This window comes from Pseudopodoces humilis, chromosome 10 (assembly GCF_049639895.1).
Source record: "Pseudopodoces humilis isolate 2021_Gansu_Grassland_sample_001 chromosome 10, ASM4963989v1, whole genome shotgun sequence".
NCBI classification, from domain to species: Eukaryota; Metazoa; Chordata; class Aves; order Passeriformes; family Paridae; genus Pseudopodoces; species Pseudopodoces humilis.
The window spans coordinates 5,247,976-5,261,313 of NC_142209.1; positions in this window are offsets into that span (position 1 = coordinate 5,247,976).

Sequence of the window (13,338 nt, forward strand, 5' to 3'; positions counted from 1 at the left end):
CTGGGCCCAGCCGATCTCCTTGTGTTTCTCAAGCACCCACCAAGTACCAGCAGTTGGGTTTTCCCCATAACTAATGGGTAAAAATTCCACAGGTGAGCCAGAACTAAAAGAAGGACACCTAACCCCCAACATCATCCACCCCAAATTTTTCCCCATACCAAAATGCTACATCAAATTTTTAAACCTTTAAATTATACACAAACACATACTACTTTAACTATATACATATGTACATGCGGATACAGATACAAGCACAGTGTCATAGGTAGTTCACCCTAAAACAAGGTCCCCTTGAGGTATGCACCGGGTCTCTCCATCCTTTTGCATCACCCACCAAGTGCAACCCAGTCCCTGAGCAAAGACAGCCCCACGGATGGGATTGTCTTTGCTGGAGGCAGAATTAACCCAAACAGTTTTTCCCAGCATACTTCTCATATGTAACACTGGCACCTTAGCTCCATCTGTTGTTTTAAAGGGCTCAGATTGGGCAGGGCCTGCTTGGTTAGTGGAACCTCAGGTGTTCACTCACCGTGTAGCCTTTGCTAAATTAATCTCCCAGTTCTTGGAAGTCCCCTCACCTACTGCTTTCAAGCTAGTTTTAAGCAAGCCATTGCACCGTTCAACTTTCCCAGCTGCTGGTGTGACTCAAACCTCACAGCTTAGCTCAGTGATGAGGTTTCTCTTCACTGGTTTCGAGTCAGCATATGTTTTATTTTTGGGGCTCTCTGAGTTACTTCTGGGAGTCAAATTTATCAAAGGAGCAAAGAAATAAGGGGTGGAATCTCTCCTTGGGTTGCATTCCACAGTTTATTTCTGTGAAGAGGAATCCAGAGGCAAGAGACAAAGGATTTTGGGGTCGAGGGATTTCTTTTAACAGGGTTTTTCGGAGAGAGGGAACATCAGAGAGAAAAACAATTATTTCTCTCAGCTAACACAATTACAAACTTTCTGCAAATCAAGGTTACACACGCTAAGATAAGAAATAACAGACACCAGCTTCTTCAAATGCCCACAAAGGTGTAAGAGTATACTCCACAGAGGGGCAAAGGGGGAGAGAGGGAGGAGGGCATGGTTTCCTGGCAACGCAGGAGGGAAAGAAAGGGAAGGTAAGAATACCCTCTCGACTTCCGTAGATCAGAGGCATTCTGGGACTGGAAAAAACAAAGTTACAAACTTCCCGTACTGGAAAGAAGGGTGTCTCTATCACCCCCACGCTTTCCAGGCTAAAGAGATTTCAAGCAGCTGGAAATGCCAGCAGGGTCTCCCCTCCACTCCATCTGGCTTCTCACTGCGGAGCTGAGGAGAAAAAACTTCAGTAACCATGGTAACTTGCCTCCAGGTAAGCAATAGGAGAAAAAGAAGCGGGGGTGGGAGGGAGAAATCACAACTAGAATAGGGAAAAAAATACATTTCAAACTAAAAACTACTAACATTAACTTAACATTCTAACAACTTTACTACAACACTGGTGCATGATAAGGAATATGGTACACTCACTCAATGCCATGTTCCCTAGCCCAGCTGTCTATAAGGCTGTTCTAGAAATGAGTCCCATTGTCTAACTCAGTCTTCTCAGGGGTATCATGCCTCTAAAGGACCTGCTTTTCAAGTCCCAGGATGGTGTTCTGGGCAGTGGCATGAGGCACAGGGTAAGTTTCCAACCATCCAGTGGTGGCTTCTACCATTGTGAGCACGTAGCGCTTGCCTTGGTGGGTTTAGGGCAGTGTGATGTAGTCAATCTGCCAGGCTTCCCCATATATAAGATATTTGGACCAACGCCCACCGTACCATAGCGGCTTCAACCGCTTGGCCTGCTTGATCGTGGCACATGTCTCACAGTCATAAATAACCTGAGAAATACTGTTTATGGTTAGATCCACTCCTCAGTCTTGTGCCCACTTATAGGTAGCATCTCTACCCTGATAGCTTGAGGCATCATGAGCCCATCAAGCTAGGAACAACTCGCCTTTGTGTTGACAATCTAAGTCTATGACACTTCTATCTTTGCAGCCTGATCTACTTGTTCATTATTTTGGTGCTCCTCATTAGCCCGACTCTTGGGAACATGGGCGGACATGTTCCCAAGAACATGATGGACCTTCACAGTTTCTCTACCCTGGTAGCGATGTCTTTCCACTCATCAGCAGCCTAGATTGGTTTTCCTCTATGCCGCCAATTGGCCTTTTTCCACTTTCCCAGCCATCCCCACAGAGCATTGGCTACCATCCATGAATCAGTGTAGAGGTAGAGCTTTGGCCACTTCTCTCTTTCAGCAATGTCCAGGGCTAGTTGAACAGCTTAGAGTTCAGCAAGTTGGCTTAATCCACCCTCTCCTTCAGGTAACTTCTACGACCTGTCGTGTGGGGCTCCATACAGCTGCTTTCCACTTCCGGCTCCTCCTTACAATGCGACAGGAACCATCAGTGAACAGAGCATAACGTGTTTCTTCTGCTGGCAGTTGGTTGTACAGTGTAGCTTCTGCAGCTCATGTCACTTGTTCCTGCTCCTCTTCATCAGTGAGACCAAAGTTTTCACCTTCTGGCCTGTTTGTAATTATCTCCAAGATCCTAGGGCAATTTGGGTTTCTAACACAGGTATGCTGTGTGATGAGGGCAGTCCACTTGCTCCATGTAAGTTAGTGGCATGGAACCTTTCCTTTAAACATCTACCCCAGCACTGGTAGCTGGGGTGCCAGGAGGAGTTGTGCTTCAGTTCCAGTCACCTCTGAGGCAGCTTCAATGCTTTCATAGGCAGCTAAGATTTCTTTTTCTGTGGGAGTGTTGGCTTTGGACCCTCTGTAGCTTCGGCTCCAGAATCCCTGTGGTCAGCCTCGAGTCTCCTCAAGCTCTAGGACAAGTCATTGTTCCCAGCTGCAGAGTAGAGCACATTCTTCACATCTGGTCCTGTCCTGGCTGGGCCAAGGGCTACAACATGAGTAATCTCCTGCTTGATCTGGGCAAAGGCTTGTTGCTGTTGAGGGCTCCAGTGGAAATAATTTTTCTTGCGAGTAACTAGGTAGAGAGGGCTTACAATCTGGCTGTACCCGGGAATTTGCATCTTCCAAAAACCTATGGCACCTAGGAAAGCTTGTGTTTCCTTCTTGCTGGTCAGAGGAGACATTGCAGTGATCTTATTGATGACTTCAGTGGGAATCTGACGCTGTTTGTCTTGCCACTTTACCCCCAGGATCTGGATCTCTTGAGCAGGTCCTTTGACTTTGTTCTTCTTGATGGCAAAGCTGGCTACCAGCAGAATATGGATGATCCTTTCTCCTTTCTCAAACACTTCCACTGCTGTGTTCCCCCACACAATGATGTCATCAATGTACTGCAGATGTTCTGGAGCCTCACCCTTTTCCAGGGCAGCCTGGATCAGTCCATGGCAGATGGTGGGGCTGTGCTTCTACCCCTGGGGCAGTCGGTTCCAGGTGTACTGCACTCCCCTCCACGTGAAGGCAAACTGAGGCCTGCATTCTGCTGCCAGGGGAATGGAGAAAAATGCATTAGCAATGTCAATAGTGGCGTACCACTTCACTGCCTTGGACTCCAGCTCGTACTGGAGCTCCAGCATGTCTGGCACGGCAGCACTCAGAGGTGGAGTCACTTCATCGAAGCCATGATAGTCCACAGTCAATCTCCATTCTCTGTCAGATTTGTGCACAGGCCAGATGGGGCTGTTGTAGGGTGAGTGGGTTTTGCTGACCACCCCTTGGCTCTCCAGCTCCCAGATCATCTTGTGGATGGGAATCACATCTCAATTTGTTCGATACTGCCGGCGGTGCACTGTCAAGGTGGCAATTGGTACTTGCTGTTCTTCCACCTTCAGGAGTCTTCCTGTAGTTGGGTTCTATGATAGTCCAGGCAAGGTGTTCAATTGCTTAATGCCTTCTGCCTCTACAGAAGCTATTCTAAAAGCCCACCTGAGTCCTTTTGGGTCTTTGTAATAGCCTTTCCAAAGGAAGTCTATGCCCAGAATACACAGGGCCTCAGAGTCAGTCATGATAGGATGTTTTTGCACTCCTTCCCAGTCAGGCTCACCTTGGCTTCCAACAGAGTCAATTGCTGCGATCCCCCTGTCACCCCAGCAATGGAAACAGGTTCTGCCCCCATGTGTCCTGATGGCATTAGGGTACATTGTGCATCAGTATCAACTAAAGCTTCATATTTTTGTGGGTCTGATGTGCCAGGCCATCGGATCCACACCGTCCAAAAGACCCAGTTTTCTCGTGCCTCTTCCTGGCTAGAGGCAGGGCCCCTCTAGCAGTGGTCATCCTCTCCTCCCTGGGCATACATGCTAGAGGTTCCTTCCAGGGGATCTGACAGATCATCCTCTTTTCTGTAATATCTGGCAGTTTGGTCATGGGAGGTTGAAGCTACCTCCACTTTAGTGGAACTTTTCTGGTTAGTGTTTTCTTCCCTGAGTTGATGCACCTATGCTGCCAGGGCAGAAGTGGGTTTCCCATCTCACTTTCCACTATCTTCCCCGTGGTCACATAGAAAGAGCCACAGCTCAGCTTGTGGGGTGTACCCTCTCTCTCTAGCTGGGGGACGTTGGGCTTGGACTTTGGGGCTTGTGGCTCACACTGGTGATATATGGGAACCGTTCTTCCTCATCTCCTCCCTCATTTCCTTCATCTTAAATTTGAGTTCCTTAATCACAGCAGAGACCTGAGCTGACCAGTGGGACATGGATCACATTCTCGTAATTTCTAAGCTTGGTGGCGACAGAACCCACTGTCTCTCTGCTGTTATCAGCGTTAATCGTTGCAATGAATGTGGTGTATTCACGTGGCCCTAGATTTGCCAGATTCCACATCTGCCCAGTGCACCTGACTTTGTTGGGGTCATTATCATTCTGTCCACCCCTCCCAAAAAGGACTTCCAATACTGCTGCTTCTCTCAGCTGTTGGATCCCTTCTTCAAGGGTTTTCCAGCCCCTTCTATGATAGTGCTCTTCTATTCTCTCTCTGTGGACAAACCTCTCTCTTACACTCATCAAAAGCCACTCCCCGAGGGAAAGGGGCCCTGGCTCCTTTACGAATACCTGATTCACACCTGAGTCCTAGGCCAAGGGTCCCACATTCCTTGCCTCACCACCATCCAGCTGCACACCTGTACCCATAAGGTCCCAGACCCGAAGTAACCATAAGCTTCACGCCCCCGCCTCACAATGTCTTTTTGCAGATTACGGAGACTCTCATACGCCATGGACTTGGTGATGATTTCAACTCCTGGCTCCCCTGTGGGTTGTGAGGGCCCTCCTTTCTTATCCTTACCAACAGGGTGCTGTGATTCCATCTTAGACTTCCTTGTTTCCACAGAAGCAACTGCTGCTGTCTGTGATTGCCCTTGTGGTTCAACTGGAACCTGGATGGTTGTAACACTTGTGGGTTCCAGTGCTGCATCATCAGACTCTCCCTCTTTGAGGTGGACGGTGAAGAGCGTTTATTTCCGGTGTGCAAGGATTTATATGACCCAGTTATGATTACGTCATCACCGTGATATTATGGGTTATAGAACTTTGGAGAAAGAGGGGCCCTATCTTCCCGTACATCGCGAGATCTTCCGATCGGCTTTCCCTATCTAACCACATCACATGGGTGAGCCAGAACAAAAGGAAGGACACCTAACCCCCAACGTATCTTAAAGCACAATACAATTTTTTTTTTTAACATAGTCTTATTATAATTTTTATTTTTCATCCTATTTTTATCCTATCTTTCTTTCAGCTGAAAGCCCTGTAGTAGCACTTCACCTAATATTAGCTATTTATATTAATAAAATTCTATATAATATATTACAGTACACCATAAAATCATACTGGAATAGGCCTCATGATTACTGGGGTTTGTATTGTGTTTGGGTTGTTCTTAACTTGCCATTGGGCAAATTTACTTATCTTTGTGAACAGCATTTTATATATATTCTTTCTGAAAAACAAGGTATTTTTAAACAGTAATTTACAGTAGCCAGAATTTTTTTCCCCAGTGTCAGCTCATTTGAATCCTTTTCCAAGTGATAGCAAACTTGGAAGGGAACAGAACTGACTATACCAGAAAGAATGTCAACTCTGATTCTTTCCTGATATTTTTAGGAAATAAATAATTTTTTTTTAAAAAAAAGTTCATTTCCAAGCTTGTTTTTTTTCTTTCTTTTTTCTTTTCAGTTTTCACAAAAATAGATTTTATCTAAATTACTAATATAACAGTACTGATAATTCTGAAAAGGTTCTATGGAAATTTTTCTAACATCAACAGTTGTAGTTGGCAAACTTTATGACAGTTTTTGCTATTTTGTTGGCTGATTTTCTTGCAGAATATCAATCATATTCCTACATTTGTAGACTAAAACATGAATAAAATATGAAATTTTGTCATTAATAAATATTAATTTTGAAGTCTTTCTTGAGTTTTAGAACTCAAGTGAGTTCTAAGTAAAATGTTAGTAGGCTGACTTCACAAAACTCCATTGACCTCTACTGATCATGATGGAATTTGCTTTTCATAACATTCCTCCCTGGGCTGTCCACAGCACTTCTGTTGAATAAGGTTACATTTACCATGTGAACCACCTCTATAAGAGCTACATAAAATTGGTATATAAATAAACTTGGTAAGAAAAGAAAATATATGTAGGGCTTTATGGGACCTGAACTGACTGGAATGGATAGCAGCTTATCAGGTCCTAGCCCTGCCAGACAAACTGGCCCCCAAGGACTACAACAGCAGGGTCCTGGTTTGAATACAGCAAACACGGACATTTCAGAAGAGACTGTCCCAAACAACAAGTGAGGCCGAAGGTTCCAGGTTTTGCAAGGGTTGTTCTCATACCAATCAGTGTCGCCCAAAACAAGGGGGTTATGGCAAGCTGACCGTAGGAAACTTCCAGTGCAGCACAGGACAGCCCCATGCTATGACACAAATACCTCAACCACATATGCCTATGACCACTGGAGGCCAGGTAACACAGAACTTCAACACCTCATCTCTGGGCTACCAGTAGCCTTGCCTCCAGGTGCCAGGTTGGAGCTGGCAAGTGTCAAGCCATACCATATTTACAGGCCAACCTGGGCCCAAAGATCGGCCCTGTGAACTGTTAATTTTGGGGAATTGTAGATCAAGAGCTGAGGGATTTTTCTGTGTTATTTGTAACATCCCAACAGGAAATCACTGTATTGACTATGTGTCCTGACCCACCTTGCTTTATCCCTCCGGGACTGGTAATTGCTCAGGCAATTTTGCTCCCTGAATAGGACTCTAACACATCAAAGTCCTTGATAATGCAGACTAAGGTAATAAGCCACAGCCAGCCTCAACTAACCTGCACACTAGAATTTAACTCCAAAAGGATTGTTCTCTCAGGACTCCTTGACACAGGTGCAGATGTGATGGTCATCTCACAGTCCAAGTGGCCTCCCGAATGGACTCTTACACCTGCTCCAGGGACAGTATCAGGAATTGGAGGTAACAGCATCAGCCTGAGGAGTGTGCAGCTGATAAAGTTTGTGAGACCCAATGGCCGTATCGCCAACACCAGACCATTTCTGAGACAGCACCCCTACTTTGTTTTGCAAATCAGTTCCCACACCTCACTGATTGGACCTCCGACAGCAGGCAAAGGACCTCGGTGAATACCAGCAAAAATTATCAAGTCATACCTGCAGCCTCTACAGGAACACCAAGAAGTTCAACAGGAAGAACCCTGGGAAGAACCTGACGAAAAGACACCTTGAGGCTTGTGGATAGCCTTCTCTTGCCTCCTACCCACTGCTGATAAATACCACCAGTTTCTTGACTCTCTACACATTACTAATTTTTAAGTCCTATCTGCAGGTTATTCCACCAGACATAATTCCTAAAGAACTCCTGCTCTCTATACCCATCCTGATCCATGCTATACTCCTTGCTAAAACCTGGAAAGTCCCACAGCTGAACAAAAATGTCTGGGCTACCCTAGCTAACATCACCAAGCAAGAAACACTGTGACTGTCAGTAGCCACCCCTGACAATCCCTCTTCCACTTGTATAGTTGGGTTACCAAAGAATGTGTGGCCACTCACCAAGGATGCCATCCATGTAATGGGTCCCCGCAATAAATGGATTTACAATCCCATTGATAAATTGGATTACTGGGCCAGGAATTTACAACATGCACGACTAGAACCCCAAGAAGTGGAAATTCTGGGCTCTGTAAAAAAGGATTTTTGTGCTCAGTTTCATTATATTGAAAATATTCCCAAATTAATGCAAAGTATCATTGATGTTCAAGCTATAAGGTAGAAACAAAATACATGGTGAGATGTTCCCCCACATAATTTCGTCTATAAAAACAGAAGCATGTGGTATAACAATACGCACCCATCTACTCCTGGTCCAGTGATTCCCCATTACAGTTACCATCTGGGACATTTCTCATTTGTGGAGACAGAGCATGGCCCGGCATTTCATCTCACATTAAGGACAGACCATGTAGCCTGGAGAGGCTTACTGTGCTAGCACCTGAGATTGCCATAATTCATGACTGAAAAATTGTTGCGTTTATGTTGTTCCTTTGTTTTATGGGTTGTCTGTTAAGAGTTTTTCAGAAATCTTTACAGAGGATTTTTATGGTTCAGCAGGAAGGAGCGAATATGGGAACTGAACCGACTGGGATGGGTAGTGGCTTAGGCCAGGTGGCTTCTGCAGAAGGCATAAACCTGAAACCATGGGAGGCAGGATACTGAAAAGATGGAAATTAGGATGCTAATGGGATCATTCCATAATAGGCCATGTTTCTGGTTCTGGTTCTCAGTTGGTTTAGGACCTGTCACATATAAGGTCATGTCCCTGGTCCACATTTGCAATTGGACCCCTGCCCTCGGGTACCCATCACTGTCGGACATGAAATGATTCACACAGACACAGCTTGAAGTGTGAAGAAAGAAGAAGAGAAGTTTATTTTGTTCTTTCAGTATTTATAGGTTTTCGACAATGACCAGGGATTGAATAGTCAGGTTACCACCTTCCCAACCACACGGGCTGTGAGAGACATCCATCAAAAGGCAAATCTTTAATGGAATGTATAAACATCTATGTTTATAGTTACTTTCCTGGGAAAGTGGCTAGGAATTATGAAAACAGTATCGAAAGGCCTGATTCTCAGGGTGACATACCCCCCTATATTGTTAAGTTCACCACGCCCCTTGGTCTTTGGAGCTTGTCCCCAGAATGCGCAGCTTCTACGGTTTGGTATTTTACCATCATTAAAGTTTTTCAGGCAATTCCATCATTCCTGTCCCTCTGTTTTGCCATACTTGCCTGGCCAGACTGGGCTTGGGGTTGTAGTGAACCTAATCTAATACGGGCATCCAATCTAAATCCCTCTCAGAGGTCATATTTCCTCCCAGGGGAGAGTCTGAAATTTCCTACCAGAACAGGACATGGAGTTTAGAGTAAACAAAGAGTGAAAATTAGCAGGAAAGCAAGGTATGAATGAAGAGGAAGTTCCGTTTCACCTCTTTTTCTAATGTTTCTGCACAGAATTTCTAACAGCTCTCTCTACATCCTGTTACATCCTTGTCTCATTTACATTCAGACACAATGTCAATTAGAAATACATTTAATTACATAAACATATATCATCTCATTTTTTTGCTCCTATACTTTGGACATACTTCAGTAATAAGGGGACCTCCAAATTTGTCTTTTAGATACAAAACCCTCAGAATTTCCTGGAGAAAAAAGAAAACCATTTCTTCTTCAGATCTCTAGATGTATATAGCAAATAATTTTATCCTAAAATGTCCAGCTGCTTTTACAGATTTTGCCAGTGCACATCTCATTGACTGAGGTAACACAATAAAACATGTAACCCAGCAGGAATGATCATAAAACACACCAGTTAGAAAGCCAGTCAAGGAACACTTACTGTCATGTGTAATAAATACATAAAATGTGTTATGGGATATAGCAGGGATGCAGCCAGTAGTGAGATGATACAAAGAAGGTTCTTTCAGCAAAGAACCATCTTCATCATTTCCTTTCAGACAAGTTTCACTGGAGATTTCACAATGAAAGTAATTTTACTCCAGCATCCAGTATTTTCTGGTGACTTTAAACCTACACAATATTTTCTAATTCTTAATGTCTGTATTATTCCTACATCTAAGACACGGTAAAAGTAAATTCAGTCATATCCAACTTAATAGCATCACACACATGTCCCCTCTAAAAGGACAATCTGTATGTCTGCTTTACAGAGAATTCAGACACATGAAAGCTTTTCACTAACATTTGTCTATCATGATGTCATGTTGATTTACACTATTAGTATAAACTGATTGCTGGAAATTCTTGAATTTGAGTCACCTGAGCAAAAGATCGCATCATTATGTAAGAAGTTTTTCAAGACCTGATTGCAATGTCTGAAAACCCCACTCTTAGGTGAACTAATATGATACATAATGAAATTCCCCCAAAAGAAAAACAACATAGCAAGGAGTGCAGACCAACAAAAATGCCTCCACCAAAAAAGCTTTGACCATGATCCAGGTTGAGATGCTCATTTTTTTCCCTTTAGTTTGTTACTCATGCAGAAAAGCCTCACTTTAACTTGAAAACAGCAAGGGAAAGAAAACCCAAAACAAACACAAAAAAACCCAAACCAAACTTACAAAACCTAAACAAACAGAGTTACAACAACAAAACAACCCACAAAAACAAAACCAGATATAGCTCTTGGAGGGTAGTCCTATATTTTGAAATCTCAAAATATCTGGGTAGTTCTGTTACAACCAAAAACCTTAGATAATCAATTATAGAGATAGGTGAATAGGAATTAGCCTCCTCCACGTGCTTTAAATCCTAGCCTGGATTAATATATGGAGCAAGGCAGTATCACAAAATACAGCATCTATAAACAACCTACAGCTGAGTTGCATAAATGCAGAGTGCAGAAGCAATCCTCAGTAGCAATCAGCAATCTGATTTAATGGGCAATAAAGCAATCTTAAATGAAACAAAATGAAAGAGCAGTTAATTTTATTTTTTTTTTTGCAAAGCCTTAAGACACTGACAATATTTACAGCCCACATACAGAAACACTGATGGACAAAAATTAATCTGCCAAAATAACTTTCCCCAAAATTGTGGTGGACTTGCCAAAGTGAAGCTTTTATTATTATATGATTAATAATGCTATTGAAAAGTACAGGGTCAAACACTTTCCCAGTGGTAAAGATGTGGGTAAAATTACCTCTTCAGAGTAAGGAAGCAGATCACTCATTTTTACACAAATATGAAATCTATACATGATTGCATGTTGCTTTTCAGATTGATTCTTTTTACTGAAGCAGTGGACACATAAAATACATAAATTATTTTGAATTAAAGACTCTATATGGTACAAATGTCATTGAGCTTACTTAAACTGCAACAGATCCTGTGTTAATTTCCACAGTAGTAGGATGAAAACAAATTGATTATATCCATATAATGGATATAATTGATTATATCCATATATATGTTTTTAATGAACAGTTTTTAATGCTTCAAAGGTCAGTTACTTCCAGCTACTACAATTAATTTTCAAGTATAGTGATTCTTCCCTCCTCATCAACACATTTACAGTTGTCGTGCCATAATAGATATTTCAAACTTTAAGAAGAAAGTATAAATTCTTTTTGTCATTTGTTCCTGTTATGTGACCAAGAGTCAGTCTTGCATCCATGTACAATTATGTTTATGAAAAGGTTGTCCTAGCAGGTTCCACTTAATGAGGAGCTTACAGAAGCTTGCTGCAAGCTGTTTATGTGGGCTATATATGAACAACTTCCTCTTTTCACATATCATATTGCCTTTACTTACTCTCCTCTATAACTCTCCAGCAACCTGTTTTAGAAACTCTTTCTCAGGTGAGGCTGCACTGACAAAAACACAAGGCAAAGTCCTCACCGCATGGACTTCAGTCCATTCTCTTCAGAAATCTGTAATTAGCAGAGACAACCTTTTAAGCTGTATGACATTCAAAGTCTGAATTCCTGGGGAAAAATAAAATGCTACGGCATTATGGATGCTAAATATGAGCAAAAGCAGGGAGCACAGTGCCTGTGGAAAAGCAGGCTGCATACCTTTCTCAGTCTCGCCTGAGAAAGTGGCCTGGGAAATTGTGGGGCCAGGGAACCCGCTGGCTCCACGATCCTGGGTCTCCCCTGGAGGCAAGACACGTTTCACTCAGAGAGAGACAATGTATCTCTCCCCCAGGGATCTTTGAGTTAGTTACGTTAAACTGTTGTGCCCCATTGGTGTTCCCCCCTGCTGTCCCACCCTGATACATGTATCTCAGGCTTCCCCCCGCCCCTCTCCTCCCCTATAAATGTCCCAGGTTTTCCCCTGATGGGCAGAATAGCTGTTGCTGGCTCCCTTCGCCAAAGCTCTGACTGAATAAAGGTTTGTGCTTGGTGGAACACTGGACCAGCTTTCTCGTCCTTTCTTCCCGTGTCGCCTGCCCACCACTGATGAGCATAGCTGGAATCACTCGACTGCCCAAAGTCGCACACATGCGCTTCGGCCCAGCCCTTTTCAGGGCTGCTTCTCCAGAGAAGTCGCGGCACTCCAGCCCCTCCGTCGCTGCGGCAGAAATCATAAGGAGGAATTAAAACAATCCTCAGAGATAGAAAACAGTCTTGCAGGTGTTTTTTGTCAGTTTCTTGTTTTCTTGCAAGAGAAGGTCGAGGGGTGATGTACCCCACTGACAAATGATGGTAATGTGTTAGTTCACTAACCAATAAGAGTTTTACCTTTCTGTGCTTTCATGTATCAATCTATAAAAGAAGATCTGAAGTATTAAACCTCGCTCTCCTATTCAACTCACAAGAGTCCGTGTCATGCTTCTCACCATTCCAAATAGTGCAACATCTGGTGGCCTCCGACATTCATTGCAGCCGACTGAAGATGTGCCACCTGCTTCCTCCTGAGAGAGGTAAGCGAGTATCTCCCACGCTCTCCTGGAGGGAGCTGGTCTTTTGGACCATAGGATAGCGGGACCTGCCTGTGAGCGGGCCTGGAACGGCTTATCTTGACGAAGCTAGAGCTTAAAGTCCCGGGTTAAGCCTCTGCGTTTGCATAATTGCATTCACCGGCTGTCAAGATAGACAGTTCTCACGATGGGGAACTGAAGTTCAGCTGATGATCAACTTGTCTTCTCTGTGTGGCAGAATGCTTTGCCACGCATGGGACTCAATATTTCCGAAGATGCTATGCGCGCTTTGTTCCAGTGGGTGAAAATGCAGGGCTTTTGTGTGACTGTCAATAATGCCTTTGATCTTGACGTTTGACTGTGTCTTGGTTCTAGAAGACAGCTG